This window comes from Meriones unguiculatus, chromosome 1 (genome assembly GCF_030254825.1).
Source record: "Meriones unguiculatus strain TT.TT164.6M chromosome 1, Bangor_MerUng_6.1, whole genome shotgun sequence".
In the NCBI taxonomy this organism is placed as follows: Eukaryota; Metazoa; Chordata; class Mammalia; order Rodentia; family Muridae; genus Meriones; species Meriones unguiculatus.
The window spans coordinates 39,021,173-39,036,384 of NC_083349.1; the positions used below are offsets into that span (position 1 = coordinate 39,021,173).

A 15,212-nucleotide genomic window follows, 5' to 3' on the forward strand; every position below is an offset into this window, starting at 1 on the left:
CTCCAAAACCAAATCTCCATTTTCAGAAGCTTTACTGGATGTTGCAATTTAGTTTTGATATGATTGTTTGCATTCCAGTTTGTCTAAAACTTAACAAGTTACATCTCTTCTAAATTTTTCTCTCTGTCATACCTTCTTGGTGTATTTTAATTTCCATATATATTTTAATTTGGGGGAGGAAGAGCATAATCCCTAATAAAAACAGACCCTTTTGGCTTGACACAAATATAATCCAGTGCAGTACAGTGATCACCAAGATTTTGAGGTATTTTTCCTTCTCAGAAAAATCACTGTACTACAGATGATTATCTTTGTGATTTGGTTTATCTCTGAGTGCAGTGAATATGGAATGGTTTTATTTTTAGCAATTTAAAAGGCAAAGCAATGTCTGGACCACGTCAATTATTTGCTAATCAAAATTCTTTGTCCTTCTGTAAGTAAAAGCTCACAAGTAAGAAGTTAATTTTGGAAATAAATTGGTTTTCCTAGGTAATAAATCTGAAGACAAATGAAGAGTTGACTAAATCCAGCCGATGGCCATTTCAGCATCATTCTCGCCTTAGATGAATATACTCCACCCCCAAATCAAAAATTTGAACAGTTTTGAGGACCTCCAAAGCTACTTTGCTTGTGTGTAGGGATCTCTTCTTCGTGGCTTTCAGAAGACTACTCAGAAGGAACATTGGTGTCCCCATTAATACGCTCCAACAGAGCTTTCTACTGCCAAATACAAGAACACTGGAACTGTGTTTAAAGGAACAAACTAGAATTAATTTTTACCACACATAAACATCATAAAGTAGGTCTACCATGTTTTTGTTTGTGCATACAGTGCCACTTGCATTCTTTGTTTCTGCTGTCCTTACAGTTCTCTCAAGGAAAAAATAAAACCGTCACTATGATCTCTCCAGAAAAATGGGTGTTTGGGATTCATAGATTTCTTTGTATATCACCTCACTAAGTATGTGAGATTTAGAGAGCCTGAAGGTGGGAGTCAGGAGACAGGGGAAGGAGGAAGAAATGGGTAAGAACAGAGACTATGAAGCCCAGGAGGAAGCTTGCTAGAGGAAACGGAGGCAAAGCAATGCATCAAATGTATATTTACAATATGTGGAGTGAGACATAAAGCCATTTTTCCAATTACACTACAAATATTCATGAAAATCTCCTTTGCTCACCAGTGCAGTTCAGGATAAGTAGATTCTGGGGTAAGCAAAGAATCCTCTTTACTAATGGTGCTCATATATTCTGCTTAATGGGTGGTGGTGTTATAGCTCAAACAGTATAAAGCAGTTAATGATACAATTATGTTTTCACATTTTATTCTTTTATTGAAAATATATTTTTCTTTCAAACAATACATCCTAACACAGTTTCCCCTTCTCCACTTCCCAGCTCCCCCTTACATCCTCTCTCCTCCAGATTCCCTCCCCCTCCCCCTTCCATCAACAAGATCAGGCTTCCAAGAGACAACAACCAAATATGACACAAGACAGTGCAACCAGAGAAGGCAAAAGCCCGCACACTGCAGCTGGACAAAGGGGAAGAAAAGAATCTCAAGAGCAGGCAAACAGTCAGAGACACACTCGCATTCAGGAGGACCACAGAAACTTCAAGTTAGCAGCCACAACATAATCGCAGAGAACCTGATGCATCCCCATTCCGACTCCATGCTTACCATTCCAGTCTCTGTGAGCCCATGTGCACTCTGCTTAGTGGATTCATTGGGCCATGTTTTCCTAGTGTCTTCCATCCTTTCTAACTCCTACACTCTTTCCACACCCTCTTCTGTGGAATTCCTGAAACTCCAACAGGAGGGACCCAACAGAGACCTCCAGTTTAGGTTTTCTACATAATGTCTGGCTGTGGTTCTCTGTACCTCCCACTTGCTGCCAGAGGAAGCCTTTCTGATGACTACTGGACAAGAAACCAATCTATGCGCATAGCAGAATATCATTAGGAGTTATTTCATTGTTTTGTTTTGTTTAGACCAGTCATGTTTGGTTCTACCCTAAGTCTTTGGGCTCTCCAATCTCTGGTTCCTGGCCATCCAATCAATGTTGGGCATGGGCTCCCTCTTTTCAGGTGGACTCAAGTTAAATCAGACTTTGGCCTCTCTCACAAGTTCTACACCACCATTACCCCAGCTCATCTTCCAGGCATGACAAATTGTTGGTTAAAGGTTTTATGGCTGGCTTGGTGTCCACATTACTCTTTTGATAGCCTACAAAGTACCCCCCCCAACCCCAGCCACACACACACACAAAGCTAGAACATAGGTCTGAAAGCAACAGCTTGAGCTCTGCACATTCAAAGAGCTGTGTGGCTGTTGTCCTCGACCCACTGTCAGTTTATGGAGAGCAATCCTCTGTCCTAGTATCAGCCAAGGTTATTTGGCAATCTCCATGGAAACCCCTCTGCCAACATCTCAACCAAATGAAAGCCTTGCCTGGCTACAAGAGAGGTCCATTTGAAACTCTGTATCCTCCGTTACTGAGGGTCCTCAAGGAGTCATCCTCATAGATTTTGGGAAGTTTTGACTGCACTAAGTTTCCACATTCTCCCCCTACCCATACAAGTGATCCCAATTCCAGCTGTCTATTCCTGTACTCTCTCTCTCTCTCTCTCTCCATCCCACCTCCCCGACCACCTGATCACACCCGCTCCCATTCCTACCTGCCTACAGTCCACCTACAAAATCTATTCTATTTCCCTTTCCTGGAGTTATCCATGCATTTCCCTTAGAATGCATTTACCTAACCTCTCTGAGCCTATGGCTTATAGCTTAGTTATTATTTATTTAATGACTAATGTCCCCCTATAAGTGAACACATTCCATATTTGTCTTTCTGGGTCTGATTTACCTCAGATAATTGTTTTTCTATTGTTGTTGTTCTTCTTCTATCTAATTGCCTGCAAAGTTCATGATGTATTTTTTGTAACAACTGAGTAATACACCATTGTGTAAATGTGCCACATTTTCTTTATTCATTCTGTTGAGAGACATCTAGGTTGTTTACAGTTTCTGACTATTATGACTAAAACTGCAACATACATAGTTGTGCAATGTTCTTGTGGTATAATGGAGTGTCCTTTGGGTATATGCCCACAGGTGATATAGCTGAGTCAATTCTTAACTTTCCGAGGAACTATCATATTGACTTCTATAGTGACTGCTTTTCTTCTATCACATTGATTTCTATAGTGACTACATTTTTCTTCTATCACATTGAGTGTATCCAGTTTTATGTTGAGGTCTTTGATTTGCTTGAACTTGAGTTTTGTGCAGGGTGATGAATATGGGTGTATTTGCACTCTTCTATATTCACAATCCAGTTTTACCAGCACCATTTGTGGAAGATGCTGTCTTCTCCCCCCCTCCAGTGTTTTTCTCTGATTTCTTTAACAAAAAGCAGGTGTCTGTAAATGAGTGGATTTATATCCCGGTCTTCAATTTGATTGCTTTGATCAGCATGTCTGTTTTTATGCCAATACCATGCAGCTTTTATTATAATAGCTTTGTTGTACAACTTGAAGTCAGGGGTGGTGATAACTCCAGCAGGCCTTTTCTTGTACAGGATTGTGCTAGCTACCCTCTGTTTCTGTTCTTTCACATGAAGTTGAGAGTTTTCCTTTAAGGCCTGTAAAGAATTGTGTTGGTATTTTGATGGCATTGCATTGAATCTGGAGATGGCTTTTGGTAAGATGTTCATTTTTGCTCTGCTAAACCCACTGATCCATGGGAAATCTTTCTCTTCAATTTTTTTCTTCAAAGGCATAAAATTTTTTATCATTCAAGTCTTTCATTTGCTTGGTTAGAATTTCTTCAAGAAATTCTATATTATTTGAGACTATTGTGAGAAGTGTTGTTTGCCTGGTCCTGAAGCTGCCTTAGACCCCTGCCTTCCACTTGTTCAGGTCAGTTCAGTGTCAGGAACTGTCATGCATCCCTTAGTCCTTAAAATGGTAAATGGTTCTAAGTGCAACTTCTCTGTCTCCCTCCCCCTCTTCTTTCTTTCTCTTCTCTAGTTTTCCTCTGTCTTCTTCTCTGTCTTCTCCTCATGTGTGTTTCTTCTGCTCCATCACAGCCCTGCATCTTCCTACATTAAGTCTGTAACTGCTCCTGGGTGTTCCTTCCTTTGCGGCCTCAACTCCCATCAGACTGACCTGTAGACTGTGGTCCTCAGTAAGCATCCAATTCGTGTTTCTAATGTCACCATAGGGAAGTAAAGTTGTTTTTACTTTTCTTCTCCTTTTAGTTATTTCTTTAGCATAAATGTAGGATGCTTGTAACTTTGCCACTGCTTCTCTGTTTTATTCCCTCATTTGCTGACCTGCATTGATGACTCCAACAGTCACATTTTACACATGAACTATTCAGAGGAATGGTCCCAAGCCTCTGCACCTGTTCTGTGAGGTGTGAGTGAAGCATCCCCTCCCGTGGGATACCTCCTTTGTACTCTAGCCAATCATATTGCTTCCTCTTTTTGTTCCTGTAATATCTTGTAATCATAAATCCGCACATTAGTCCCTAAAATACACTTCTAGAACAATCTGGTTTTTTTTTTTTTCACTGTTGACAGTCAAGTCTAAACCCTATTTATTATCTCCTGAGAACCAAACCCCATACACCATGGCTTATCAGTGGATGATTGGTGAATAATAGTTAATGTGCAAGTGAACAAGTGAAATATAGGAAGAAGATTAATGTTCTAGCCAAATTTCTCAATTAAAAGTTCAAAAAAACTCTTGATGCAGTCCACTCATTTCATTTTCCAGTTTTCTGCATTCTTGGTAATTATATATATCAGCTAATAATATGTGGATGGTGTATCCCCACTGTTAGATAAGAAAACAATTCAGCACAGAGGACAGAAACTGTTCTGTGTGGTTTGGCTTTCCTCACAGCGAGCTAATGCCATGTCCCCATGGTTTTTGTGAATGTCAATTACTGTTGTATGGTAGATATGGGACATGAAATCACAAGTGTGATATTTTATGAGAACTAATCTTTTTCTAATCTTCCATTCAGTGACTTTCTTTTTAATTAAATCACTTTAAAAGGTCCTTTGTCATCTGAAGAAACTCAATAATGAGAATAGAGTAAACTTAGATTTGACTGACGCTTGCACAAGGTTTTAAGTGAGAATCTTCTCTTGGAATAATCTGTGCTGTTGTAAATATAAAATAAGACCAGTGTTGGGCCATATAATGTTTATCATTAGCCTTAAGCTAATCATTGCGGCATTATTTAACCCGCTATCACAAATAATAAGACATAGACACCTGTTAGATTTTAATTGACTTAATTACCGTAGGCCAGGCAGATATTTCACTACACTGTCTCAATATCCTCACCATACATCTCCTAGCCCCCACCCAATGCTATCCACCTTAATCCTCCTCATCTGGTCTACCTTCCATACATATTCCCATGGTACTTTCTTATATTCTTCATCTGGGCCTTTTCACGCCATTATTGGAGTCCTTTTTCTTGACCCACATGGTTACTTCTTCATGCTAATGCATTCTGATATTCTCCTTCTTTTTCTCTTCCTGTCCTTCTCTTTCCCATGACCCTCTCTGTGCTCCAAAGTCTGAGAACCTCAGCCTTGCCTATCCCATTCTGCCCTGCCAAAGTATAGGCTGTTTAATCAACTAATCAGATGTGTCTTCGGCAGGTTTTCAAAACAAAGATAGGTGTAGCCAGATCTTAAGGGCCAGTAACACGCATCAGACCAAACTCCAACAAATCTGTCTTTAGAATCTTTCTAAAGTCTAAGCTTTTTCCTGAAATAACCAGTCTCTAGAGTTTCCACTACTACAGGTTCCTGTAACTCACCTCCTCGTTCACATGCTGACAGATGCTCTGCAGGTTCTATTTCTTGAGTCTGTATTGAAACTTCTTTTTTAGTCACACCACCTTTAGAGGGGTTTCAATCCATCCCATCGAGGCTCTAATAATATTTTTCACATCTTCAGAGAACATCTTCAGAGACCTGAGCAGAAGATCAAGTTAGTGCTTCTTCATCTCCTTGGGATTTTCGACCCTTTGAGTCTGACCAAAGTTCCCTCTCAACAAAATGCGTACCTGCACTCACCAATGCTGACTGAATGCTTAGTGTATTTTAAGTCCATACAATACATTCCCTTAGCCCTTAGGCCATGGGGCTTAGATTCCTGAGTTAAGTTTGGATGTCACCTAGTGAAAGGTGTGTTAGAATATTTTTTATTTTTATTAATTACACTTTATTCACTTTGTATCCCCCCATAAGCTCCTCCTGCCTTCCGTCCTAATCTCACCTTCCCTCCTCCTTCTTCACGAATGTCCCTCCCCAAGTCCACTGAGAGGGAAGGTCCCTCTTTCCTTCCTTCTGATCTTAGTCTATCAGATCTCATCAGGAGAGGCTGCATTGTCATCTTCTGTGGCCTGGTAAGGCTGCTCCCCCATCAGGGGGTGATTAAAGAGCAGGCCAATCAGAATATGTCAGAGGCAGTCCCTCTTCCCATTACTATGGAACCAACTTGGACACTAAACTACATCTGTGCAGGGGTTCTAGGTTATCTCCATGCATGGTACTTGGTTGGAGTATGAGTCTCTCGAAAGACCACTGTGTTCAAATTTCTGGTTCTGTTTCTCTCCTTGTGGAGTTCCTGTCCTCTCCAGATCTTACTATTTCCCACTTCTTACATAAAATTCCATGCACTCTGCCCAACAGTTGGCCATAAGTCTCAGCATCTGCTTTGATAGTCTGCAGGGCAGAGTCTTTCAGAGGCCCTCTGTGGTGGGTTTCTAGCTTGTTTCCTGTTTTCTTTTTCTTCTGATGGCTTTCCTCTTTGCCTTTCGAGATGGGGATTGAGCACTTTAATCAGAGTCCTCTCTCTTGATTAGTTTCTTTAGATGTACAGATTTTAGTAGGTTTATCCTATATTAAATGTCTATATGAGTGAGTATATACCGTGTGCATCTTTCTGCTTCTGGGACAGCTCACTCAGGATGATTATTTCGGGGTCCCACCATTTACCTGCAAATTTCATGACTTCCTTATTTTTCACTGCTGAGTAATACTCCATTGTGTAGATGTACCACAATTTCTGCATCCATTCTTCAGTTGAGGGGCATCTGGGCTGTTTCCAGCTTTGGGCTATTACAAATAAAGCTGCTACAAACATGGTTGAGCAAATGTCCTTTTTGTGTACTTGAGCCTCTTTTGGATATATGTCTAGAAGTGGTTTGGCTGGATCTTGAGGAAGCACTATTCCTAGTTGTCTGAGAAAGTGCCAGATTGATTTCCAGAGTGGTTGTACCAGTTTACATTCCCACCAGCAGTGAAGGAGGGTTCCCCTTTCTCCACAGACTCTCCAGCATGTGTTTTCACTCAAGTTTTTCATCTTGGCCATTCTGATGGGTGTAAGGTGAAATCTCAGGGTCGTTTTGATTTGCATTTCCCTGATGGCTAATGAGGTTGAGCATTTCTTTAAATGTTTCTCTGCCATTCTATATTCCTCTACAGAGACTTCTCTGTTTAGCTCTGTTCCCCATTTTTTAATTGGATTACTTGGTTTGCTGCTTTTCAGCTTCTTTAGTTCTTTGTATATACTAGATATTAGCCCTCTATCAGAAAAAGGGTTGGTGAAGATTCTTTCCCAATCTGCAGGCAGTTGTTTTGTTTTGATGATGGTGTCCTTTGCTTTACAGAAGCTTTTCAGTTTCATGAGGTCCCATTTATTGATTGTTGGTCTTAGAGCCTGTGCTGTTGGTGTTTTTTCAGGAAGTTGTCTCCTGTACCAATGAGTTCTAGGGTCTTCCCCACTTTTTCTTCTAACCAATTTAATGTGTCTGGTTTTATGTTGAGGTCTTTGATCCACTTGGACTTTAGTTTTGTACAGAGTGGTAAGAATGGATCTATTTGCATTTTTCTACATGTAGACATCCAGTTAGACCAGCACCATTTGTTGAAGATGCTATCTTTTTTTCATTGTATGGTTTTGGCATCTTTGTCAAAGATCAGGTGTCCATAAATGTGTGGGTTTATTTCTGGGTCCTCTGTTCAGTTCCATTGATCCACCATTCTCTTTCTATGCCAGTACCATGCATTTTTTATTACTGTTGCTCTATAGTACAGCTTAAGATCAGAGATGGAGATACCTCCAGAAGATCTTTTATTGTAGAGGATTGTTTTAGCAATTCTGAGGTTCTTGTTATTCCATATGAAGTTGAGAATTTTTCTTTCCAGGTCTGTAAAGAATTGTGTTGGTAATTTGATGGGAATTGCATTGAATCTGTAGATTGTTTTTGGTAAGATGGCCATTTTTACTATGTTAATCCTGCCAAGCCATGAGCGTGGGAGATCTTTCCATCTCTGATATCTTCTTCTAATTCTTTCTTCAGAGACTTGAAATTTTTTTTCATACAATTCTTTGACTTGCTTGGTTATGGTTACACCAAGGTATTTTTATCTTTTATGGCTATTGTGAAGGGTGTTGTTTCCCTAATTTCTTTCTCAGCCCTTTTGTCTTTTGTATACAGGAGGGCTACTGATTTTTTTTAGTTAGTTTTGTATCCAGCCACTTTGCTAAAAGTGTTTATCAGCTGTAGGAGTTCCCTGGTAGAATTTTTGGAGTCACTCAGGTATACTATCATATCATCTGCAAATAGTGATAATTTGACTTCTTCCTTTCCAATTTGTATCCCCTTGATCTCCTTCAACTGTCTTATTGCTCTAGCAAGGACTTCCAGAGCTATGTTGAAGAGATATGGAGAGAGTGGGCAGCCTTGTCTTGTCCCTGATTTCAGTGGGATTTCTTTAAGTTTCTCTCCGTTTAGTTTGATGTTGGCTATAGGCTTGCTGTATATTGCCTTTACTATGTTTAGATATGTGCCTTGTATCCCTGATCTCTCCAAGACTTTAAACATGAATAGATGTTGGATTTTGTCAGATGCTTTTTCAGAATCTAAGGAGATTATCGTGTGTTTTTTTCTTCTTTCAGTTTGTTAATATGGTGGATCACATTGATGGATTTCCGTATATTGAACCACCCCTGCATACCTGGGATGAAGCCTACTTGTTCATAGTAGATGATATCTTTGATGTGATCTTGTATTCGGTTTGCAAATATTTTGTTGAGTATTTTTGCATCAATGTTCATAAAGGAGATTGGCATGAAATTCTCTTTCTTTGTTGTGTCTTTGTGAGGTTTAGGTACCAATGTGACTGTGGCTTCATAAGAATGAGTTTGGCAGTGTTCCTTCTGTTTCTATCTTGTGGAATAGTTTGAAGAGAAGTGGAGTTAGAATATTGACAGCAAACCGAAGGCAGCTGAGGTAGATAAGGGCATGTGTTCATGAAAACTACCAAGACTTTGTCTCAGGAAACATGATCTATGAAAACTAATGAGAGAATATTTACAAGGTAAATAATGACAGATATAAATATAATTTGTTTGATAGAGAAGTATGATGTAGTTTTGCAAATACTAAAAAGGGATTCTTGATATTCAAAGTAGTTTTTGAGATCAGTGACATAGCAACTAGACACTTCTTTTGATAGGGCTATTTATTTACATTGACTATTGTTGGGTAAAATACCTCTTGTACACTGTATATAAGGCTTGATTATGCCTAAACTTGCTTTTTAACAGGCTATACCTTCATAGTTAGCTTGAGAAAGACACATTAATTCTTGATATACTGAGGTGCAACTGTGATGGAAAAGAAGAAAGAAAATTTGAAAGTGATAATCTGAGAGGGCCTGAAAAGATAAATTTGAACAGGCTTTGAAGACAGGCTGCATTTAGATAAGTAGAAGGCAGGTGTTTTAGTTAGGATTACTATGGCTGTGATGAAATACCATGACCAAAGCAATTTGTGGAGGAGAGGGTTTGTTTGGCTTACTCTTTTACATCATCAACAGAAGTAAGGACAGAACATAAAGGCAGAAGCTGCTATAGAGGCCCTGTTGGAGTGCTGCTTACAGGTTTGCTTCTCCTTGTTTGCTCAGCCTACTTTCTTGTAAAACCCAGGACCACCAGCCAAAGGATAGCACCACCCACAATGGACTGGACTCTTTCACACCAATTGCTAATTAAGAAAATGCCCTACAGCCCAACCTTATGAACTCACTTTTTCAACTGAGCTCCATCTTCTCCAGTGACTCTACTTTGTGTCAAGCTGACATAAAGCTAGCCAGCACAACAGGAAAAGACACCATTTTACATTGTGATCAAAAACACATAGTGGACTATGGTTGTAAATCTGTCGTTGAACACTTGCCAAATAAATATATGTGAATCCTCAGGTTTGATTCCCAGCACTAACAAAAAACAAAACAAAAAAAAAAAAAAAAAAAAAAGCAAAGATAAATAATGTTCTTGTTTTAAGGTAAAGATGGCTGATATGGAGCAAACTAAAAAATCTTCCATGAAATAAATTGTTCTAAATTCAATATTCAGCATGTACTTGTCACTTCCTATGTGCAAAGAAAAAGAGAGAAAAATGGTAAACAGTACCATAATGGAAAAATTACAAATGATTTTAGAATATGACAAAGTGCTTGATCAGAAAACTGGTAAGAAAAATTACAAGTTTCCTGTGGACTGTATACAAGCAGACCAAACATCATTCATTGGAAAAGTGTTGTTTGAACAGACTTGACATGATGAAGGCAAAAGCTATTTAGCTATCTTGAGGTAGAATGCTCCAGCAAATGAGTTAAAAGCCAGAATATGGTTTCTGTGTCCAGGCATGGCACACACATGAGCTTAACTGGCCAAGTGTGTGGGAAAACAATAGAATCTATGCAGGGAGAAACAGTGTGTGGCAGGACTGAGAATGGAAATGATAGACTTTCTTGCTTCCTCTGTGGATACCTCCTCCAAATTCTCACCAGCTCTGTGCTTTGCTACAAAATAGAAAATGTGCAGTCAATGTTCTGTTTAGCTTTCCCTGCAAAGGGTGAGGTGATTCATCTACATATATGCCAACAGATGGTCTCTATAATATTTCAAAATTTTATTCAACCTCATAAATCTCTGGAATGGAGATGACTTTAATAAGCTTCAAAAAGTAAGGAAGCAATCTTTCAAGTTGCTAAATGTTCCCTGTTGAATCATGCCTATGTTGCATTAGACAAGGCAGGTGTGAGTTGTTCTTTACAGGGAATAATCTTTACCCCAAAGATATTCAAAGGAAATTTGTCAGAGGGGGAAAAAAAAAGGCATATATATGCCTTCTTTGATAGATAAAAGAATATGTTCATAAGTTTTCTATATAACTTAAAACACAGATGTGTATTCTATCTATACAAAATTAACATGCTAACTTTTACATTTCCTATTCTAATTAACACAGAGATTAGCTGTGACTTTCCACATACTTTTTTGTATACTAGAAATCTATAGAAAAGTATGTTTGTATATTCTGGGTATATTAGTGACTTCCTATGCCCTGCACTGTATTCATTACAGTTTCTCTCATCCTAGAAAATAGCTCTTTTTTGGTTGTACACACACACACACACACACTTTATGTATATATTCATATACATATATACATACAAAGTATTGACCTAGAGTATTAGAGGCAAAGACATCTTTTCGATCTGCTCATCATTAAGTCAAAGACTGGGTGTAGATCTAGTCTCCTAGTATAGATTCCAGCCTGCTGCTGAGGCTTGGCCATGACGAGTGCTTTGGTCATGACCAGAGCAGTCAGTTCATGAAGTCAGGTGGCATTCGAGGTTCTTCTTCCTCCTTTTTTTGTTCTGCGCAACCCCTAACTGATCTGAGCAATGCCTGCCCACATGGTGTATGGTCATCTGCATCAATAAGTCCACAAAATCAGATGCTGCAAGTATCTTACCAGCCATGCTCACACATTATTTTAACTCTTTGCAGAGGCTTTACTTAAGTTGACAAAACATTTACCATTATAGGCTCTAGAAGAGAGCTCTATTCTAATTTTGTAGAAGAGTCTCACAAGTCTACTCTCAGCCGACAGAGGTTAAACAATTCTGTTCAAGTGATACTGTTTATTCAGTGTGTAACTGTAGCATCAGTTAAGTGATTTTTGACTCAGTTAAATCCTCTGACTTTTTTATTTTTTGTAACTTTTATTAGTTACACTTTATTCACTTTGTATCCCCCCATAAATCCCTCCCTCCTCCCCTCCTAATCTCACCTTCCCTCCCCCTTCTTCACGCATGTCCCTCCCCAAGTCCACTGATAGGGGAGGTTCTCCTCTCCTTCCTTCTGATCTTAGTCTATAAGATCTCATCAGGAGTGGCTGCTTTGTCATCTTCTGTCGCCTAGTAAGGCTGCTCCCCCCTCAGGGGGGGTGATCAAAGAGCAGACCAATCAGAATATGTCAGAGGCAGTCCCTCTTCCCATTACTATGGAACCACTTGGACACTGAACTGCTATGGGCTACATCTGTGCAGGGGTTCTAGGTTATCTCCATGCATGGTACTTGGGTGGAGTATGAGTCTCTGTGAAGACCCCTGTGTTCAAATTTTCTGGTTCTGTTGCTCTCCTTGTGGAGTTCCTGTCCTCTCCAGACCTTACTATTTCCCACTTCTTTCATATGATTCCATGCACTCTGCCCAACAGTTGGCCATAAGTCTCGGCATCTGCTTTGATAGTCTGCAGGGCAGAGCCTTTCAGAGGCCCTCTGTGGCAGGTTCCTAACTTGTTTCCTGTTTTCTTCTTCTTCTGATGTCCATCCTCTTTGTCATTCAGGATGGGGATTGAGCATTTTAGTCAGAGTCCTCCCTCTTGATTAGTTTCTTTAGGTGTACAAATTTTAGTAGGTTTAACCTATATTATGTCTATATGAGTGAGTATATACCATGTGTGTCTTTCTGCTTCTGGGACAGCTCACTCAGGAAGATCCTTTCCAGTTCCCACCATTTACCTTCAAATTTCATGATTCTGACTTTTTTTAATATGTTTTGGAAGTATGTATCTAGAGTTCGGTAAAAGGAACACATGATTACCAAGTTGGTCCTGCTAGGTGCTTGATTTGTCATATAGGATATCCTAGACTAATTCAGGTGGTATGGAATTTAAAGTCCAAATTTGTGTCTTAGCCTTGCTCCTTCCAAATGACATAAACTTGGTGACATTACTTTCAGTCTGAAGCCATTAGTCCTACTTTATAACATGAAGATAGTTGTGTCTGCCTTGCAGAGAAAATTAAATAAGGGTGTCTCTTGGACTGCACCAGACTTCAGTTTTGTCAGCTGAATTTTTTTTTTACACTCAGAAAACACTTCTGTATCTTGAATTAATAGTAAGAGATATGTCACGACTTTAAGACTGCATGAACTATCGTAGTGTTTGATGTTATAATTAGGTTTTCAATAAGAAATGCACATTAGCGATCTTGAATAGGAAGTGGCACTCACCTCATTTCACCCAGGCAAGCATTCTGTACTGTCAAATACAGACATTTTTTTTTGACAATCTGTCCCCTTAGCTTTTGCATCATTTAATTATTTCAATTCCAACAGTCTGTCTGTGTGCTCTTCAGCTTGAGTCTTTTCTTCCTAACTTACATGTTCCCGAGTACCTACTACCAAAGAATAACTAAAAATAGCATGTCATTTGTTCAATGGTTTGTTGTTGTTACTTAGCACTGTTTGCATTCAAGTAGTCATCAAAACCGTAATCTTTATTTCCTTGAAATATGCAAAAGCAGCATTGAGTTAGCAAAGCACTTGTGGCTAGTGGTGTGCTGAATGACTGAATTTTAATCAGGGTTTTCAGTGTCTATCTGTATGTATGTAGAATACAAAGCTCTGGATTGAGGACCTAGTTGATGTTATATTTATAATTAATTAGATTAGTTAAGAGTATCATTCATTTACTCTCCCCCCACTCTTGTGAAAGAGATGAGAGTTGTAAAAACAATGGTAAGTGTATTTTTAGGTGGCTACAGGATTAAAAGTGTTAGGGACAATCATCCTTTCGAACTGAGGGCTATAGCCTTCGGAATTTTCCAAATAAAATCATACTTTGAGAGGTGTCTAGACAGCAGTATAGACACATTTGGGGTAATTTGCTTCTCATTCTTTTTAAGTTGTGAGACTTTGGTGTTTATTTAGTAAAAATATTCCTTGCCTTCAGAACTGTAACATTTGTTAGCTCAGCAAACCAAAATGTTCCCTCAGCATTGTGTAGGTGTTAGGCTTTTGGGTTGATAATCTACTGTTATTCGTTTCAAACTAATGTTTGGGAAATTAACACAGAATTTTTAAAAGTCAGAGAGTGTCAGTGTAGATGATTACAGTCAGGCAAGGCGTCACTCATTTATTCTTGGGGAGTGAAGGCAGAAGGGAAATGTTTAAGTATTTGATAGCATTTGCTTTGTGGCAATGATTCTGAGTTTTGATATTGCTAGACTATTCCTAGACCCAACCTCCACGGAAGCGGCCATGATCCGGCTGCAGGCTAAAGATGTTTTCAAGTTGTCCTCATACGGATGCCCATTCCTGCATTGAGTGCTCAAGCTTTTCTTTTCTAACCTACTTCAAAAACACAATGACACTGAACATTCTACTAGAATTTGAAAGTTTTTGAGAGGATAAACATTGTTCTGTTTCATATTAAAAATGTGTCTGCAACTCTCTTAAAAGTCTTAAAAATACTTATAGCAAGTTTTTCAAAGTGCCGTTGTGAATAACTGAGAATCCAAACATACTTTATCTTACTCATAACATAACACTTTATCATACTCATAATTCAGTATGTGAAGTTATATTTGCTGCAGTTTGGTAGCGATAAATTCTTACTTAAAAGATAAAAAGTTAAGCTGAAATGGCTGGGAAGGTAGGTGGTCAGTGGCCAGAATACACTCAATATCCACCACAGACACACACAAACAAATACACACACACACACACACACACACACACACACACACACAAACATGGGGTGGGGTCGGCAAAATATTAGTTTTATTTTTCTGTAGATGAAGGTCTGGCTTTTCACTTAGCTGTTGATAACAGAATGGTAATTAAGATCATATGTCAGGTAACTGATTCAGTGACAAGACTATGCATCCAAGTTACCACTGGTATTTGCTAGTTTTTATGTAAAAGAATAGAGATCGATAGAACTAATTGTATACGCAATCAACAGGACAGATCCCTGACTCTGAACTCACTCTCAACCCTCATGCTCTTCTCAGACTCTTACACTAGGACTATTGCAAG

General features: G+C 39.1%; 1 long non-coding RNA gene across 3 annotated transcripts in view; it reads right to left on the bottom strand.

The window, feature by feature from the left end:
* The window catches only part of LOC132655238 (uncharacterized), a 56,137-nt gene that overhangs the window by 6,902 nt on the left and 34,023 nt on the right, over nucleotides 1-15,212 (bottom strand). Inside the window, exon 2 of one of the 3 annotated variants that reach the window (XR_009592972.1) lies at nucleotides 5,843-5,999. The exons of the other annotated variants lie outside the window; for them this stretch is intronic. This is a non-coding gene — a long non-coding RNA (uncharacterized LOC132655238). The remainder of the gene's footprint in view (nucleotides 1-5,842; nucleotides 6,000-15,212) is intronic. 3 annotated transcript variants of the gene reach the window in all.